Below are 20532 nucleotides of genomic sequence, written 5' to 3'. Positions count from 1 at the left end.
CCTCTGCATTCTCAGCAGGCCACCACGCTCAAGTGTGTAAATATATCACGCCAATACTGGCCAGGCAAATGACCTGCCATGTTCCACGGTCCCCCAGGGGCCCACTGCCACTCATAACTCCCCAATCCCTCGCTTATTTCAGCCACTAACCAAGCAGATTGAAAATATGACCGAGGCGTTATTTGAGCGCCATTACCGTACACTGTTTGGGCATTTATGCAAGCTAGGCCTCTCGGCTTCAAAGTGAAGTAGATGGTGTCAGTAATGATGTGAAATGTGTTGGGATATATATTGATGCTGTAGTGGAATGCACAGGTGCAGAACAGGACTGAGCACAGACGAAGGGGCTTTCAGTTTCCACAGTTTATAATCGTAGAATACAGGCATAGTAGCATCCACTATGGTCGAAAAAAGGCAACATCTGAATATGAGTTGCCAACAGTGGAGAAAATAATCAATACTAATCATCGTAATTAACAACTGTGGTCACAATATCAAGAAAAATAATCAGGATTATGATTTTATCCATATTTTTGCAGGCCTACGTGGTTATTAGGTTGTGCCAGCCCAGTTTTGAAACTATTTTCTTCTGCACAGCAAATGGGATCAAGCTCTGCCTTCAATCCTGTGTCTGAAAGGACTTAATACAAGCAACCTTTTGTTCTCTAGCAAATCAGTTTGCAGAGAGGAAAATCAGTTCTACAAAGCCCAGGAATTAAACCACAACCTAATATGTCATTGGTACAAGTGGGCCTTGACCTATTATTTGACAAACGCTGTTTGATAATGGGATTCGGCACTAAGCCGGTCTCCATCGCCGCACTGCAATCCACTTTCCTCTGTAGGTCGGCTGACCCTTCCCTTGATGTGCTGAGGGATGGCTTGTATGATCTGTTCTCGCTTGTTAAACCTCATGTGATTTCACAAGGGGGAAAGGTTAGACTCGCACAACGACAAGAACCTGTCACCAGAGCCGCTCTCTCAACCTCTACCCACAATGCCCAAGGAGAGGGACGTCCTCAGAAGATCTGTTTCCCTCTCTTCCTTCTCTCTCTTTTGAGGAACACTCAAGTCTCGACCTGCAGGCCTCATTTGAATTTCAACAGCTGCCTCAAACTGGGAGGCAAGACGCACATACACACACACACATACACACACACACACACACACACACACCAGAGCTTTTCAGCTCAATCGTCCAGGAGAAAGCACATTTTCCAGGCGAAGTGACGCATGAATGGTGGATTCGTGGGTCGGGAGGTGTCTCGCTATGCGCTCTGACCTTTCCAAGGAGAGAGCGAAGTGATTCCATTTTCTCCTGGCGGTGTTTGTATGAAGCACGAGGCAGCAATTATTAAAGCCTAATGAATAATGGGGACAAAACAAAGCGACGGCGCACTCTAGCCATTTCTGCTAACCCAAAAGGCTACATTAGCATCTTAAATGCAAATGAAACAGATACAACCCGCTCTTGGGGGGAAAAAAACCCATTATTCCTCCTCCCTACCCTGTAAACCCAAACACTTACAGCATAAATATGAGCCAGAATTCATTTTTTTAGAATAGGTGGTCATTAATTGTTGAAAAGACGGGAAAGAGGGGAGGGGAGACGTGGGGAGTTACAGAGCCGTATGACCATGAAGAATGGCGTTGGTCTGTAGTTCAGATAGAGGCAGAGGGTTGCAGGCTCAGTCTGGGAGTGTTTATTGTGAACTGATTTTTGGGGAGTAGTCCCACGCGGCAGACACTGCAGCTGTCACTAAAGAGGGGATATTGAACAGCTACATATGGGGCTTAACTAGCACACTGCAACAGGGAGCTACACTGTAAGCTGATTCACTCAGGAAGGAGGAGGGATGGAGAGAGAAAGAGAGAGAGAGAAAGAGAGAGAGACTCAAGAGTAAAAGAGATCGACAGATTGTGTAGGGTGACCACAACCGCTTTGACCACCACCAAAACCTCTTAAAGCTGTTATCATGTCAAATCGTAGAAATCCTAGAAAGCCTCGAGCGCAGCGTCTGGCTCTGACCATTTATTTCACAAGCTCCCATCTGAACGCCCAACCAAATCTCTCCCTTCAGAATGGATTTCTGAGTCATCCGTCAATGTATGCACTGTTGTGGTGTGTGAATGGAGGGGTAACGCTTGAGGTGCTTCGTCCTGCAACCGTGACTCCATGTGGCCGAGGTCCAGCCTCGGAGCAGCCGGCCGCAATGCCGCTAATATGGGTTACTGTGTTGTCTTCCTCCGGGAAAGCAGCATATGTGTGTGTGTGTGTGTGTGTGTGTGTGTGTGTGTGTGTGTGTGTGTGTGTGTATGTATTGTGAAAGCATACATGTGGGGGTAGTTAAATTTTATTCACTGTCTGTTCTCCAGCTGTGTGTGTGTGTTTCCTGTGCTGAGCTAGGCTAGTCCCTCTCTCTCTCTCCCTCTCCCTCCCTCGCCTGTTGTAATGTGGTTTTGATTAGCAGGCCAGTGGCTGTGGTAGATGGCTGGCAGAGTTATTCCAGCTATGTGTTTGTACTGGGGGGGTCCTCGGGGAGAAATGTGTCAGAGCGATCCACTGCCTGGACGAGACCCTCACCGCCGCCTCGTACCATGGAACATGACAGAGAGGGATGGGAAGGAGGGACGGGGAGGACGAATAGAACAGGGAGGTAGAAAGAGCTGCGTATGTGTGTGTGTGTATGTGTGTGTCCGTGCACGCTAGTATGTTGTTGCCTTCTGTGGTTGTTGAAGCTCAGCCAAGTACTTAAGCAGTAAACACACACAGACGTGTATACACACACACGCACTCACACGCACACACGCAAACACAAAGAGGGCTTTGCTCTCTTGACACGAATAAACCTCAAGAACAACAGCGAAACTGGATCCTGAACCCATCTCCTGAAACAGTGAAGTCAACAGTCTTAACTATTACTAAAGTGCTCCCAGACCATCGGAAATGGGGGAAATATAGATTTCCTTGACAATCTTTGAGACTTTGAAAGAGACTTCACGCTCTTTAGCCTCTCAGAGCACGTCTACTCTCATGCAGTAACTCAATTTGATCTTCTAGAGGTGGCACTAAGAAAGCCCTGCTTTTCTTCTGCGGTGGCAGCAACGGGTAGAGAGATGGAGAGTTTAAAAGAGATTCAAAAGAGACAGAGCAAGCAGTGCAAAAAAAGCGCTAGATAATGCACACGACCACAGTGCGAGCTGTGCAAACACACCCACGTGTTCTTTTACCGATTGGCTTTTCCTGTTCCACCTGTAACGACTGCACAGACGCTACACACACACACACACAGAGCGTACAATGCCAACACTGCAATTGACACACACAGTAAACACAAACTGAAACTTCACCAGTGACACACACACACACACACACACATACAGACATGGGGCTGGGGCTTACCACAGTGGCGCCGGGGCAGGGCAGGCGGTAGCAGCAGCTACTAATTAAGAGTGGTTGACTGAGCAGCTATAGTTAGGGTTGGAGCTGGAGGGCTGGGGAGAATAGGGCGACAGGTCTGACACTGTGTCTGTGTGTGCGTGTGTATGTGTGAGTGCGCGTGCGTGTGTGTGTATGTGTGTTACCAGCAGCCCCGGGGCTATAGGCTAGGGCCCCAGTTCAAGTCTTGCTGACTCAGATTCAACACCGCCTGTCTGGCTGGCTGCAATACTGCTGGTATAGCTAGCAGGGAGGAAGCGCAATTTGCTCCCTCGCTCACTTCCCCTGTCTCTGTTTCTTTCTCTCTCGCTCTCTTTTTTTTTGCCCCGCTCCCTCACTCTTTTCCTCCCTCGCTGGATGTTGCGTTTCTTCTACTTTTTTGTGCATATCTCGGTTTTCCTTCCCCTCTCCTGCTTTTCATTCCCTGTTCCACTTTCCACCCACTCTGTCATTTTCGGTCTCTCCCTCTTTCCTCCCTGCTTCCACACACAGTCAGTATAATTCAATAAGCTTTATTGGCTGTGAATGCGTTTGCGGAGCAGAGGTGGGGATTACAGTGGGGATCACAACAGGAAATACATTTGCTTTTAATGGTGAGCGAATGATAAACACTTTCCCGACACTGATACTATGAATCAATCTTTGGCTCTCTCTCTCTCTGCCTCTGTTTTTGTTGTCAGTTGTGGCGTACCAGATATTCCTGTTCTCCGGCAATTGTAGTGAATCAGACGTGTTGCGCAACCCTGGGAATTAACCGTGACATGTGGTCTGTGTCTCACGCTGTGAAATGTAAACAAAAACAAAAAAGGAGACACTCGTCACGGCCGGAGACATCCTCAACGCCACTTTAGGACTTTGCAACTGTCACTTCGCAATACAGAAATAAAGCTGGTTTGGTTTGCCAATACAACTATGACAAAAGAAAATGGTATTTTCTCTATTTGTCTTGTCTTTTACAGAGCAGAATTTGAAACAATAAGTGAGATTGTGATTTGATTTTCATGAATTACCAACACAATAGGACATCACACATCTCTAGCAATGATGGGTGTCTTAAGAAATGTGCTTAGAAATACGCCGGCATTTCTGGTATGAACTACAAAGCATCTAGTGTACACTAATAAAGCAATATATATTATATGGCAATAACTGGTGACCATATTAACATATATTAAAAGGGGCTTGTGACAGAGTAAGAGGCTTGGCCTAGGCCTTAGTTATTTAGCATGCCAGCTAATCCCATTGTTGTTGTCTCGGGAGCATAAGTGGTGAGCTTGATGTTAAATCCCTGCTTTTGTCTCTTTGCTGTGAATGTCTCATTCCCTGCCAGGGAATTTCTAAAATAATGGTCCTTCAAATTAAAGTGCACACCATTTTCGGAAGTCAAGTACTGTTCTCATACATACATGTATACAGTGTACTACAGTGTGAATGTCACATAAAACAATCCTAAAGAGACATCTAACTAATACACTGGGTGCATAAACATGGCTACGTATTGGACTGATTTCATTCCTCCCAACCCATCCACTGCATTCTCAGCATTGTTGAACTGCCAAAAATGGATATTGACATTGCTGACATTTTGATGCTTCGTACTGTGGGAAGGTTAATGACGTGAAATCGGCAGGCTGCCATGTTTTATGCACCAGGTCCTGCTCTGCAACTCTCCTTTCTCTCCCTTTCTCAGGACTGCTGTTTTCTGGGGAGTTGCACACACACACACAAACACACACAAACACACACAAACGCTTGCTCCTTTGTGTTTGCAGTCTAAACAGAGAGTTACAGGAGAGTGTGTCAGTTTATTGTTTGGCTGTTCCTCTCTCCGTGCTCCCTGATGTTTACCTCTGCCTAACAATGGACTGGCCTGGGAAAACTTCAGCACAGGAGGTCTGATCCTGTGTGTGTGTGTGTGTGTGTCTGTACGTGCGTGTCAGAATGAAGCATTTCCCTGAGCGTGTATTGAAATTCTGATTGCATTTCCTTCATTCCCTCGCCATATTTTCCCTGATACACAAAACACAGCTACTTAGCACCGTCTCTCCACCACTGTGCCGCTTCCCGGCCGTACGAACGCTTCGGCCAGGTGTCTACACTGAATCCTGAATTTCCTCACATACACCAGTCACAACTGGAAAGCTGCTAAAGCTGGCCTACAGCCTCCGCATCCACACAGCTGGATTAGCACATCTGCCGATAGACTACATGATAGAGATAGAATGACGGATGGCGACAGAGAGAAAGAAGATAAATAGAGAACAAGAGAGACATGGACAGAAACACAGTAGAGAGGTGAAAAGGGCACGAGCTCTCCTGCTGGTTGTCTGTGTGTTCAGCCGGTCTTACATGAAAACCAGTGTGTGTGTGTGTGTGTGTGTGTGTGTGTGTGTGTGTGTGTGAGATCTGGGCCCATAGCCGGCCAACAGCTGGACTAACCCAGTCTCATGTGGGCTAAAGCTCACTACTGAGGCTAAAGCTGATATGGCTACTGCTGTGTGGCTAGTGGATTGGGGCACTAGCTGTGCTGGTATGGCCCAATATCAAGTTAGCATTTGCATTAGTGACGGTTAATTTTGCATTTTGGCATGAGGCTTCGTCTAGCTATGGCATTATCACTGCATACAATGGCAATGAATGTGCCTATTCATAAAGCTATTTCAGTTTGCTTGCTGCAATGGAGATCAAATTCATCCTACAATTATACAATCAGAAAAGACGAGAGGACTCATTCTGTTTTATGGGAAAATATATCAAAAGAGGTTCAAAAGCAGAGCATGTTATCAAAAGTAAAGGCCATGTAGCTTTCCATTAGGCGAGCTTGACATAGAGGCAGAACAGAGAGAGGCCTACGCTGTGCCCATCCTGTGGCCCGGTGCCAGGGCTGCTCCGAGAGAGGAAGAGAGAGAAGGGGGGGCAAACATTCCCCTGGCAGGATCCCCGGGACCCGGCGGAGGGCAAGGTTCAGCCGCTGAAGGAGAGGCGGTGTGCCCGGCAGTCAATTAGCGGCCTGCATTTACAAAACAAATGGAGCTCCCGCGGTTTCTCTCGCACACACGCGCGCATGCCACTCACGAGTGTGTCCACTCAGCGCTCATCAGCACACGCCAACGCAAGGTCAGAGAGATGAGGAGGGAGGGAGGGGGAGAGACAGAGAGAGAGACACAGAGAGAGAGAGAGATGGAGAGCAAGGGGCCAGCTATCTGGTAGAGTGGCACTCCACACACACTAACTCATTGCCCGTATCAGAAACATAAGCAGGGCCGTGGTAAGCACAGAGTAACAAAATCTCTACTACTGAATACTGGTGTTGTGAAACATGTATGCATACGTGTTCCCAAAAACCATTTGCCCTTATTAGATTTAGTGGAAGAGATAACAGTGAAAGACACAAGGTTGCTGGTTCAAGTCCCTCGACGAGTTGGGAAGATGTGGGTGGGGAAAGTAAATGAGCAACACTCTCATCTCATCTCTAAAGGTAAAAAAGTAATACTGGAGACAGGCTACCGAGAATAACTAAGTGCTCCACCTTGCATCGATCCATACGTCCACATTAGCTCTCTCCACCAAACTTTATTAGCATGTAGTCAACCCATGAACAGGCTAGCAAACCAGGTCAGAATCAGCTTGCTGAGAAATAAAGAAGTGGCAAGGTAAAAGGGAGCTACTAGCCATCCAAGCAGAGGACAAGATCAATATGCATGTTAATAATAGTAGGAGAAACACAGGATCTCCTTATCTGTCATTTTTCTAAAACAATAACAAAGTGACGTCTTCCATCGCACACCCTAAACGCAACATCAGGCCTCACCTCACCTTTCCATCCAGACATTTTACAGATAGTTGCCAATAGTGTGAACAGGGGAAACCACTAGCACTGCCGGGAAAAGTTAACATGGCAATCTTACAGGTTTTATGTGTGAAAGGGGCTAGAGAGACAGAGAGAGAGAGTAAGACAGAAAACTGAGAGCTGTAGGAGAGAAACACTCTCTGTGTTTCCCTCTCTACTTCCCCTGCTCCTCCCATCCATCTGTCACTCTCTCCCATTGACATTCAGGTGAGAACTGCCTCGTCTGCAGACGCCCGTCTGTGTGCATGTGTGTGTGTTTGTGTGTGTGTGTGTGTGTGTGTGTGTGTGTGTGTGGGAGGGAGGGGGGGCTCAGCAGTAACAGAGCGGAAGCGGCTTGCCGAATTCAATGGGAGGAGAGACATGGGTCTATACTGCTGTGGAGGTGTGTGATTGCATGTGTGTGCATCTTATCACCAATTGGTCTGCTTGCTAGTGTGTGCATCTGTCTGTCTGTCTGTCCGTCCATCTCCTTGCATACACATCAATCTATTAAGTATTAGTGAAAGGAGACCAGTGGTAAGTGGATGAGAGGTGACCAGCGCCATATAGCAATCAAACCCCCAACCCGTCTCTCTCGCTCTCGCCCTCCACTCCCCTCTCCTGCTCTCTCCCTCCAGCTGTGCTCTGAATAGGCCCTTAAATCACTCGGCCCCGGCCCAGTGATTGGTTGACCTCTCTGCATGATTAAACAGCCATTTTCATCACGTCCTCCATAAGAGAGAGACAGAGTGAGAAAGAGAGAGAGAGACAGACAGACTGATAAGGGCATTGAGAAAGCCCAACCAAATGGGATTTCTCTCCACTGATGACAACAGACATTTGGAATAGAGGAGAGAAGAGAGAGATTGAAATTCCACTATGTGCATGCTGGTGTGAATGTCACCTGAAAGCATAATGCAAAGCGTGAGCTCCAGTGGGTATAGCTTGGCCAGCGACTTCAACGAAGGACAAGTGTGGCACAATATCAAAAGTGGAGATGACGGGTGCTATATTTAGAGCAGGTTATGGTTAGAGATTACAATTTATAGTTTAGGGTTTAGACAGTGAGTCGATGCTCTTATCCAGAGCGACTTGAAGTGAGTGAGCAGGAAGCAGTTCAGTGTCTTGCTCAAGGACACGATGAGACACAAGGCAGTTGATGGACACAACAGTGGCTGTTGTGGTGGGGATTGAACCTGAGACCTTCTGGTTACAGTACAGTCTCTCTAACCTCCAGGCCACGCTGCCAGCTCCTTGCCAAATGAAGCACAACTCAGAAACTGGTTTATTCACATATCACTTAGAGAGACTCACATGTACACATTTCACAATTTTATGTTGCCCCTGCATTAGACAGGGGTTCAGCATCTTGCTCAAGAGCACTTCAACAGATATGAAGACGTTCGGACGGCGTTTCTAACCACCACAGCACTGTGTAGTGGCTACTGGAATGACAATGTTACATTCACCATTGCTGTGACCCGCGGACCTCAACACTAATTCCTTGAAATCACCAGTCTGGAGTGAGGGACAGTTTAATTTCCTCCTCTTCCCTGAAACCGAACTTCCCGTCCGATAAAATCGCCACCCCCCGTAACATCTGTTCGGCTTCCAAATAAAAAGCCGTAAAGCCGGTGTGGCGGGGCGGCGCAAGCGCCAGCAGCTGTTCGAATGCTGCGTTCAGCCCTTAATTAAAGTTTGACTCAGCTTCTCTGGGTTTTTGTCATCCTTCTTTCCCCCTCTCGCTTTTTCTCCACCCTGCCTGCGCACAAGAGCTCCTCTCCGCAACAACATTATTCATTATTCTCCGGTACGAGCTGCCTTCTTGCTGTTCTGGGCTAGCTGGTGCTGCCAAGTTCCCTCCCTCACTCCTCTGTTCTCTTCTTCCTTTCCCTCTGCCATCCCTGGCCGAGGTGCAGGCTCTGGCATCGTTTTGTTCAGATTTCTCCTTTCCCGCCCTTTCACAAATCTAAACGCTCAAGGCTTTTATGTTCCTACAGTTACAAGCAGACTGGGAGACGGGCTACTTTTGAAAATGTGTCTGTGCTGTGGCCAAGTTTGACTGCAGCACTGATTGCCGAGGGCAGGATGAGGTGTGCCTCTTGAATGAGCTAAAAACAGCTCGCGCCGTGTTTTTGGAACAGCAGATGTGGTGATGGCTCAGATATTTGTCTACTTGACTGGTTTGGGCAAAAAAAAAAAATCATGTGTCTGACTGCAGGATTTCGATCTCTGCACACACTGTGTGATTTTATGATATGCGTAGGCCTGAAGACATATTAGTTTGGAGAATGTAACCTTTTCTAACATTTATAAAGTTAATATCCTCTCAGTGGTTTTATGCTACTTTTTTCCAGCCTACACTCACCATTCAGAGTTGCCAGAAGTGTCAGTTGGACAATGCCATTTGTCATTTGTCAGAGGGGAGGGAGGGAGAGTCCACTGGCACACCGGGGGCCATGTCACGCTGATCTCAAGAGCCGAATGAGGTCACACTCAGGTAACAATGGTGGGCCGAGCCGATCGACCAGAACAGCCACATTCCTCCACGAGCAATGGAAACCAAGGAAATCATGGATAGTGCTTGGTGAGGGGGTGAGGGAGGGAGGGAGGCCCAGAGAGAAAGACTTGGAGAGAAAGGAAGGAACTCCTCCCAGCTGCCATGCATCAGCACATCACACCAGTCACAAGTTACACACCCCATTTCATTAGGAATGCGGCGGCCTGACAACAGTTGAATAGTATCACTGCTGCATTCCTTCATGTTTGATGGCTGGTTCATCACGTGCTCGGCCTCCTTACCCGCCCCAGAAAATCCACCAGCTGGAAGAGCGGAGCACGCGGAATCGCTGGGGCAAGCTCGAAAATAGTCTGAAACGAACAGTGAGTAACACTTAAAGACAGCGTGCTTGGCCAGCCTTCTCCCTCACCTCCCTTCATGTGGGAGCTGGTACGTCCCTGACCTATGTGACAGCTACTGGGGGGGGTTGGCTGGGGGTCAGAGGTCACTGAGCACAACCGGAGCTAGCATGGGACAGCAATGTGTGGCTCGCGCTCACACCACCCAACTCCACCCCACCACCCCTTCTCTCTCTCCCCCCACGCAGTAGCAGCTCAGCTCAGGCCGGGCAAAAAGCAACAAGAGGGCCCTGGCAATAAAACCTCCATGGCCCCACTCCACCTTTAAAGAAGGGATCAGTCTAACCTTTGACCTCCCTTCTACCCCACCCCATTCCATTCCTCCTCCCGGTTTGGATGCCTCCTCCTCCATTCCTAGCTCCACTCTCCCCCCCCCACCCCCCACCCTGGCGTTCCACCATTGTCTGGCCTGGAGTACTTATTCCCAGAGCCCCCGTCCTCCTGCTCCGCCTGCCTCTCCTCCCCAGGGGGTTGAGGAGGGAGAGGCGACTTAAAAGCCCCCCCGGGACTCCCGCCGCCGCAGTGTGGAGGTAGCCCAGGTCTGCTAAAAGAATTAGGCTGAGCAGCCACCAATGTTCTGCACAACATGCCGTCGAGTGGTTTTCCTCTTAACAAGCTAGGTAAGGGAGGAAGGGAGGAAAGCAAGGGAGACGGGGGTTTTATGGTCCTCGAGCACATGTTTCCACTGAGGGAGGAGAGGAAAAACAACACAGAGCTTTCTAGAGCTTCCCAAACCTTTGGCCTAAAGAGCGTGAATGTCAGAATAAGCTGGTCTTAGCTGCTCAGCAACAGGTACAAGGAGGTTGTGGGCTAGAGTTACATATCACTGCAGCAGTAAAGCATTTAAACCTTATCATATCTATGACTGAGGACCTTTAGCATTGGTTTGCATGAGAAACGTCTCAGCGTTATCGTTAGCCTGCTAACCTTTGGGAGGTTTTTTGCATTGATTTGCATGAGGTGAGGGTAGCATTACTGGGTAACTGTAGGACCCGTGAATACAGAAAAGTCCCTTGTACATGTGTCTGCGGTCGACATGCTATGCAGTGGCACAATGCCAGCACACAATGGAGGCCAGACTCGGCGGGCTACTCATCACTTTTCCCTCTTTAACCCTTTGAGAGGAGCACAAAAGAGGGAGCTGACAAAGAGGCTGTGTAAAGAAAAGGAGGAAGGAGAGGGAGGAGGGGAGGTGTAGGGGATTCTATGCAACTTCAGCACCGTTTTTAAGGGAGTTCAGGATACATTTGTTATCTGACAACTTGAGTTTGGCTCCACAGTAAGCATGGGGCAATGGGTGCCAGGAATCCAAACTATTTCTCAGTCCAAGACATAACACTGTGATTAGGGCTGTAGAGTCAATAGCCTGGTTTCCACTACGAGGCCTAACAGGGTTTACACCATTATTTAGGTCTCAATTTCCTTCAAAATAACATTTCTGTGGTTCTTTTTGACGTCGGTTACCAACAGCAATCATTTGTCATCCGGGGTACAGTTTCAAATAAACTAATAGCGCTTTCAGTCAGAGCTTAGAAAAGTTTTGAGCTGGCCCCAAAACCTGACAGGTCCCACTTGGCCCTCCTATGGAAAAGTGGCTACTGAGAGTTTAGCATGGGGAGGTGAGAGGCTGGGAAGTGCTCCAAAGTGATTTAGGGCTAAAGCTACTCAAAATCTACCCTTCTTTTCGCTGCTGAAGTGGGATCGCATAGCGGATTTAGGAGGCTAACTGCTCGTTCGGTTACTTTGAAAAACCAAAATGTTTTTTCCCCCCTATTGACTGGTTTTCTGTGAAGTGTCTGCCGATGTAAGACCTCACGAATCACACACACACACGCCAAACTAGCCAGAAGCACCAGCCCACATCTAAAGAGTGCCAGGCACTCAGGGGAAAAAATGAGTGGTAAACAAAATGAATAAATGAACACTTATCTCCATCTGGTAAACACACATGCAGGTGCTGACATCAGAGTGTGTGGCTTATGAGCCATGGCGTGTGTACATGTGAGTGCATACACGCACACACACACACACACACACACGCACGCCTGCAGCACATCTAATAGAGAGAGGCAGAGTGATTTTACCTGCGTACTACACACACACATGCGCACACACTCCTCTCACTGCCCACCACTGCCTCGGGGGGTAACACCATACCATTGACCTCTTTCAAATGAGCCTCTCTTCCTTCCGTTAACGGGGGGGGGGGGGGGGGGGGGGGGTGTTGCTAGCTAGCCGTCTACGCGGCCACAGTAGAGAGGCCAGACAGGCAGCTAGCTAGCTGATTTATAGGCTAGCCCACGGCCATGCTTTCCCTGGGCAAGTGGCTCTCTTCAAAGGCCCGCCTTCTATTAGTCTTATTTACAGGGCTGGGGAGTGCAGGCCGCCTGAATTATTTAAGATTCCCCTTGGTAAATACAACACAAACCAATGAGGGGGTGGGGGGGGGGGGGGGTGAGGGGGCAAAGACTGCACTGCAGAAATCGAGGTGGAGAGGAATGGAAGTCAGGAGTGAGGAAGGGAAAGATACAGACTGAGGGGGAAAAAACAGAAGTGCGCAATTATGATGTGCTGCACCATTAACATTAATCACAACAATAAATGGCTATGTGCCTGTGTAAACTCTTCCCCGTTTCATCTTCTCCACACTGGAGAGTGTTACCTTACATTAAACATGAGGAGTCCCAATGCACGCACACACACACACACTTCTAGACAGTATCCTGTATAGTATCCTCCTGTAGCAGTGTATACGGTGTGCACATCGACAAATACACACTGACGATGCACTGCTTATCTCAATGCAAATACATGCACAGGCACACAGACACACACCCACAGTGCGCTGCCTCCTCTGTCACACAGTGGTTCTCATTAACAAGCCAAACATGCCTGAAGAGGCAGACAGACTCCAGTGAGCACGGTAAACAACCAGTAGGCTCCCTCATCTAAACTGAGACGATATCAGCATCAGCAACAGACACTTTCTGCCAATGAAACCAGCGGATGATAGGCTGGACGTGATGCATTTCATTCAGGAGATATTCCTCTTAACCAGTGGAAATGAGTGTGCCTTGCTCGGGGGCACCTTGGCAAGGACAGGTATAATGGGGACGTGTGATTGAACTGGCAACATTATGGCCTCCAGGGCGCTTGTCGAAATTCAATGCCATCCCGATGTCTTTGCTTTTCTGCCCTATTCTGACATGATAAAAAATAAGATTGTACTGCGACATCTTGACATTTACATCAACACAACACAGAAGGTCAGGTCTAGTGTAGGCTGCCATGAGTTTGGATCTACTTAGTTTTACCCAGCTGCTTATGGCTCTGAGGTGAAGCTGTATTTGGAAACTCTCTAGGGCTCCGTTTCCCCACCAGTCAGTTCTTACCTCATCACCTTAGTTAGTGGGGAAGTCGTAAAACTGACCTGAGATCAACATATAACAATAATAAAAGGGGCTTGTATAGTGTTTTTCTAAAACTCATTTCACAGAAATGAAAGACAAAATAAAACATAGTGATGACAGAGTTCTAGGTGCAACTCTATCCTACTTCTACACCTTAGCAATAAACTCAGCACAGAATAGAATAGGGAGAGGTAACAGGTATGGCTGGTGTCTTGTCTTACAGGAAGGAATCAAGACTTCCTGATCAATAGCAGACCCCAGCTCCTCTTCACGGGAGGAAACGGAACAAGAGACGCCATTTTTTGTTGTCGGCACGAATCAAAGACCCAAGCTGCCTGTCTGAGTCGGTGTCTGGAGGGGAGAAGTGGGGAGATGGATAGAATGCTGACAAGAGCATTAGCATGCCAAGCAGGAAACCTCATATGCTGAGGCTGTGCCCGGTGGCGGCGGGGGCACTGGGATTTTTACACAGGGCCGCCAGGTCAGAAGTCGAAGCGGGGTCAGTGTCGCGTCTTTGGACCTTCGGACTGAACAGCCAGGTGACTGCAACTCAATCCCAATGCTGACGCACTGGAGGCTGAGGGTCAAATACAGCCAATGACAATGTCTTTTCGGTTTGGGAGAGAGCCCATTCAACCAATTATGAGAGACTGTCATTTTGACTCTACAAGGATATAAAGCCAATGCAGTGTCCTCATCCATAAAACGAACTGCCAGCAAACTGTGAACAAGCAAATTTATTCGTGCCCTACTTAAGTCAATCTCGTCGCTCTGCTTTACATTTCAACCAAACTAATCAACAACCCTTTGAACAAAAGGAAACCATGTAAATTTTGTTCCCAAACAGGCAGCACAGGGTGCAGTGGAGACGGGGCTTATTTTCAATTTGCAGCCAGATTAGCAGGCAGGTTTTTGATACTGTCAGAACGGCAGAGATTTTTCTATTCCAAGTCGTCTTGATGTGAGTGGCCTTTTTAGTGCCTGCTTCAAAAAGCAGCCCCCGTACCCAAGCAGCTGTCACTTTCGGCAGGCACTGTGGAGGACGAAAGCGGGGGAGGGGTCCTTTGAAGAATGGTTAAAAGTGGGCGATAAAAATAAACTGGGAGAGAGGAGAAAATTAATTATACATAACAGACATTTCACTTGGATGAGCACGACGGAGACAGAGAAACTTAGGCTGCTTCCCTCAAAAAAAAAAAACAGCCATTTTCTTACTGAAATGATTTTACTCTGCCAGCACGGTACTCATATTTATTTGGCTACATCTGCAGTGAGGGATTCAACAAGGGAGCTTTTTGGGAAAGGTCAAGGCATCAAACAATGAAGATCAAGCTTTCATTTCAAACTCTCCACACTAGCCCTCAGTTCATGCATATGCATCCTCTCTAGAACGGGCAGTTTGCTGGGAACGAAATAAAATTGACAACCCTGAACACGTCCTCCTTCTTAAAACTGTGATGCAGATAGCTCAGTCTACCTTTAAATAGGCTTCTGATTGGCATTGATGAGGGTTTATGCTGCTGGCTCGCCTGCAAACTCACCTTTTGCTATGATTCTTAATGCACCAGTACTTTGCAGTTTAACACCGCCCACTGACTCTCACTCCCCGCGTCTTATTCGGGCCAAACGGAGGTCATTCCCATTTGAGCAGTCAGTCAAGACAGGCCCGCTAGGTATTGGGGAGTGAGTTTATTTCATATTAAGGCTTGTCGGCTAGAGAGGTGTTAGCACAGTGAGGTGCGTGTATGTGTATGTGTGTGTGTGTGTGGCAGGGCCTTTGGGTAGAGTCCTGCTGCTGGTCCCTCTTTAGTGCGTTTTAATATTGCTGCTGCGCTGAGTGGCTCCTCGCCTCCGGGCGCCACACAAACCCCGGAGAGACCGAGCAAGAACGCTCAAATGGAAGAGAGAGACACAGACAGAGGAGGGAAGAGGATGGGGTGGCATTCAAAAAGAGATGGGGAGGTGACAATGAGGAGAAGCAGAGGGGAGGATGGCAGGAAGGTGACAGATAAAGAGGGAGAGGGGGGGAAAAGAGAGGAGAGAGAAGTTAGAAGAAGGAAGGATCGACACCATGAAATGAGAGAAACGGGAAGAGACACGGGTGAGCAACATGAGCGAGAGACAGACGAGCAGGGAGCTGGAGAGTGAATGAATCGCAGTCGGGGCAGAGCGCCGGCGACAAGGCGCTCCGGCTAACCTCCTTAGCGAGACTGACACAAATGAAAACTTATGTAATAAAAACATGCCATCTCCACCGGCTATGATATGAAAGCAGATACTCCATTACAGCGCCGCCGTGCCAAGGAAGCCCTCAATCACGCGAGGAAGGGATTAAACCATGGCGTCTCCGACACTGTCTGAAATAGCCTCATATCGGTCGGAGAAGGGATCTTCTTTCACTAGGAGTAAATACTTCCTCATTCACAGAGCCAAGGAGTAGCAATAGACAGCGACTGGCAAGCCATGACCACTAGACATCCCATCAGAAACGTACCAGAGAATTGGTCGTCAAGAGTCTCGAAAAATAGAAAGGAACATAGAAGGGGAAATTGCAGAGTGAGGGAAATCTGAACACCGTGAGCGGCTGAGGCAACGACGATGGTGGCACTGTGCGAACAGAGAGGAAGGCAGGCCTTACATGTGCATGGCCTCTAGTCTAGAGAAAGGAGGAGAGAGAGAGAGAGAGAGAGAGAGAGGGGGACGGAGGAGGAGAGAACTGCTAGGTAACTAGACAGATAGAGAGGAAGTGAGTAGGAGAGGGGAAGGGAGAAGGGAGGAACAGAGCGGGAAAACGAGAGAAGAAAAAAGGCAGAGTGGTGGTAGTGGTGTGGAAGGGAGGGAGGTAGATGACGGCAGAAGGCTGACAGGAAGAGAGAGAGAGAGAGAGAGAGAGGAGACAGAAGGAGAAAGCCTGAGTGGCACCATAAGGAGAGAGGCAGGGAGAACGGCAGAGAGGAGAAAATGAGAGAAGAGGAGGCAGAGAGAGGAGCGAGAAGGCGAGAGGAGGAAATGCCTACGGATGAGGTTGTCACACTGGTTTAAAATGTCTAACAGTCAGGGAAACTGGGAAAGGAGCTGGGTTCTGCCTTGTCTCGTAAGACACACACACACTGCGTCCACAGTCCATACATCCGCTTACTGCATGGAAGCAATGAATCACAGTACAGTATACCCTAAAGAATACAGTTATGCACTGAAACTCCTTTCACGTAGATAAACTATTTCAATGACCCAGTAAAGTATTTTCTCTTTCCAAGTGAGGAAGTCCCATAGGGGCTAGAAGCAGTCTAATTCAAATCCTCCCCTTTCATTCCACTTTCCAATATGCTGCATTGATAAATACCCTATTACACCTAAATATTTCAAGCTTACAGTGCCGCGGTGCAATTCAATTCTCACATGAGCAAAGCTCTTTTGCTTTGTCATCCATCTACAATCTAATTAGACCTTAAATATGCCGCTTACTGAAAGGTCCAGAGGAATGCAATGGGGGGCGAGCCACACAAAGGCAGGGCCAGAGGGGTGCAAAGTGCACACGTCAGCTTGAATTCCAAACTTTGGACATCATAGGTTTACCCTTCACGGCGGTGGCCTCCAATGAACTCAACCGGACAGGGCAGACATTCAAAATGCACGACACCGTTGGCCTATTGTGGGGAGATCTGTATCATAATTAGGGAAGATTGAGGCAAATTGCTTGTAATTTTCTGTCTGGGCTGCTAGCTTTCATGTGAAATGGCATGCAAGGTCATAGTTTTGAAAAAGATGACTTTCTGAAGACCCCCAGTCGTATGGGGTGATAACCTACATTCTGCAAACCACCAAGGTTATCTTTTGGTGAGAGTGTTTCTCACAGAATTTCTACTTTTGCATTAAGATTTAAGTCAAATAAGAGTGTGTTACTTGACCACCTGTAACAGGTACACTATATGGTCTAATGGACAGATTGGCCAAATTTGATATTTAGAAGGAAGAGCAGGGAACTTATCACAAATGAGGAGGTAGGAGAGAATTTGACAGTCCTCACATTATATTTTCCGTGAAAATACTAATTTGAAGCTCTTTCTCGAGCTAGAGCGTTTTTGAGGAAACTGTCCAAGATTTTGACACTTGAAGATGTGTGCCAGCTAATCTGAAAAAAGGAGGCTGACACTGTTAGTCCAGGCAGAAAAGAGAAAAGAGCCGGGCCACATTACTGCCACTCCTCGCTGTCAGTCACACACTCCTATACAGTAATGACTGTTTTGATTGAACAAGTTAGGTACACTTCTTTTGGGTGTTCGGTATGTCAGTCAGCCTGTGGTTGAATGATTTAGAGCTGTGACCGAGCACCACCTCTTAAACAAACACTCATGTCACGGTTGAAATCCCGCAGCATTTACATGTGAATGGTGGTGGTCGCATTGAACTGTCAGTTAGAAGCTGCTGCTTGACTGAACTGAGGCAAAATTGGGGTCACGTCACTTATGAAAAAGACCAATAGTTATGATAACCAAATTATCCTATAGTCCATCTAAGAGCGATGCTGTAGAAATATAACAGCAAAACTATATATAATATCCTATAGGGAAATTATAGTGATACCACAGAAGATAAAATATACCGCACAATACAATTTGCTCGATGTAAAGTCACCGTTGACTCCCGCAGACAGACTGTAATTCCTTATAGAAATATTACAGGAATATTGCAGTGATTTTTTTTTTTTTTTTGGTAAGGGGTTGAATATAGCCTGCCCCCCACCCTCCTCTTCCTCCCACTCCAAAAAAAAAAATTAGATCTAAGCCCTGGCCCATCTAACATGATTCATGAATACAGACTTTAAATGGGCTCCAAATGAATTCACACTGCGTGCGGGGTCGGGGTGGGTAGTCTAATTTGGTTAACCAGGATTTGATTAAAAAATAGAACTGAGGAGAATCCGATAGAGCAATAAGAGCATTTTCAATAGCTGACAACCAATGCGCACTCAACACACCCACAGACAGCCCTCATCACTCCATCCCTGCTCAATAGGGGAATTCAATTGCTGTCGAATAACAAAGCTTACAAATTGCCTCTCATTCGTTAGCAGCTTAACGCTCTTTTCACACCACCAACACAATTTCTAATTATTTCAAAGCTAATAGGGGAATCGATTTTTTTATATATATACAAAGCAGCACCACGTCCCCCTGAGAAATACAACACAACTCCTCCCTTAGGTCCATTTAGAAAGCTGGAGCAGAATTCATTTAAGTAATACTGTGGGAAAACAACCACCAAACAGGCACGCAACACATTTTTTAATCTAAATCCATGCACGGAGCCTCTCTCTGAGTCTCGCAGGACTGTTTATCCAGGCGACAGTAAGTGTCAGGTCTGTGAATACCTATAATTATGTATGGTGGTGACATTCCTTCTCTGAGGCAATGCAACAGCCATACGCACCCTGTGCCACCAACAAACCAGAAGCCTGCTACTCCATGTCTCCGTGCAGTATTAGTGATCAGTGAAAAAAACAGGAGAGACTGGGGATTTACTGCAAGCTGAAGGTTTACAAGATCGGAAAAGTCTGTCTTTACTGCAGCTATACAATCTCCAACCAAAACTAACCTAACGTTGCACCAAATCTGAGGTTTCGTGCGAAAACAGGCAACCTTTTTAACCCGAGGGGGGGGTTTAAAGCCCTGGGTGTTTGGCGTAAATGAGTTCAAATCCAACAAAATCAAATGAAAACCTTGTTCAGCGAGCAAAATATCCGCAGCTTTGCAGTTTGGTGTGGATCAATCCGACTGGTGGTCACACCGGGGCGCACATTCAACACTGCTCGCAGAAGCACAAGCCTTTACAAACCAGTACACACCTAAATGTCTGGCTACTCGCTACTCTCGGGTCTTCTCCACAGCTGTGTGTGGAGCCTCAAGCCCCTCAAACTCGTGGAGAAACAAACCAGCCGCTGAGCGAGGAGAAGACAAGACGAGACGGAGAGACGGGGGAAAAAAAAAACCCCAACGCTAAACTCAAAACACGGAGCAAAAAAAAAAAAAAAGCTAACCTAAATATTTCAACCGGCTCACCAAAACCCGCTTCTTTCACGCGAAAAGCCCCGCGCGAGAATCTTCCCGGTACTTACACATTCAAGTGATCCTTAGGCTAGATATCCTCGCCATGGTTTTAAATTCCAAAACTTGGGGACATTTCCACTCTGGTCACGGAGTGGCGGTGCTCTCTCTCCGGCGGCTCCCTGCGTGTGAATGGAGAGGAGAGGAGAGGAATGCAGCTCCGGCTCCAGGAGGGAGGAGGGGAGGAGGGGAGGGAGGGAGGGAGGGAGGCGCTCTGCTGCTGCAGTACCGCGCCGAGCCCATAGAGGGCGGCGCTGGGTCGAGTCCTGATGTGGCCAGACGGCGTCCAGCAGCCCAAACACGAGGCGCTTTCCTCGCTGCAGAGCCATGTTGGGGGCAGGGTTGGGCAGTATATTCCAATACAAATACTAGTGTAATCAGTAACATAATCCACTTAATTAAGTGTAATCATTAACATAAACCAAGGGATTATGTAAATTCAATAATGTGTTCTGATCTCTTTCAGTTACTTTGCCAGATTTGAGGTATAAAGGTATTAAGTAAAAGTGAGATTACAAAGTTCAGGGAATTTGTTTCAGGTTTGCATACAAACAAAATTTTATCTGTGCTGCTATTTAAATGGCCTTCTGAGTTTTCATTTTAAAAGCATTCCCAGAAGCAATCCTCTAATTTTACACAAATATCTGTAATCAGAATACATTTTTTAGATAACATAACAGAACGCAGTTACATTTTTTTTATATTTAGAATATGTAACACCATTGCAAGTATTGCATTACTTCCCACCCCTGGCTGAGAGCCAACTCAAATGTGTTTATTACACGGATTCAAAGACATTGTTGACTACTCCTACAACTAATAATAATCAAT

The 20532-nt window shown here is 47.3% G+C and overlaps 1 protein-coding gene across 1 annotated transcript in view; it reads right to left on the bottom strand.

The window, feature by feature from the left end:
- The window catches only part of LOC144539344 (plexin-A1-like), a 55619-nt gene extending 35798 nt beyond the window's left edge, over window positions 1-19821 (bottom strand). The window contains exon 1 of the mRNA XM_078283605.1: window positions 19713-19821. The gene's annotated coding sequence lies outside the window, so the exon portion shown is untranslated. The remainder of the gene's footprint in view (window positions 1-19712) is intronic.
- Between the last annotated feature and the right edge of the window lie 711 nt (window positions 19822-20532).

Source organism: Centroberyx gerrardi, chromosome 5, assembly GCF_048128805.1.
Source record: "Centroberyx gerrardi isolate f3 chromosome 5, fCenGer3.hap1.cur.20231027, whole genome shotgun sequence".
Lineage (NCBI taxonomy): Eukaryota > Metazoa > Chordata > Actinopteri > Beryciformes > Berycidae > Centroberyx > Centroberyx gerrardi.
This window is presented reverse-complemented; position numbering and strand designations above follow the sequence as displayed.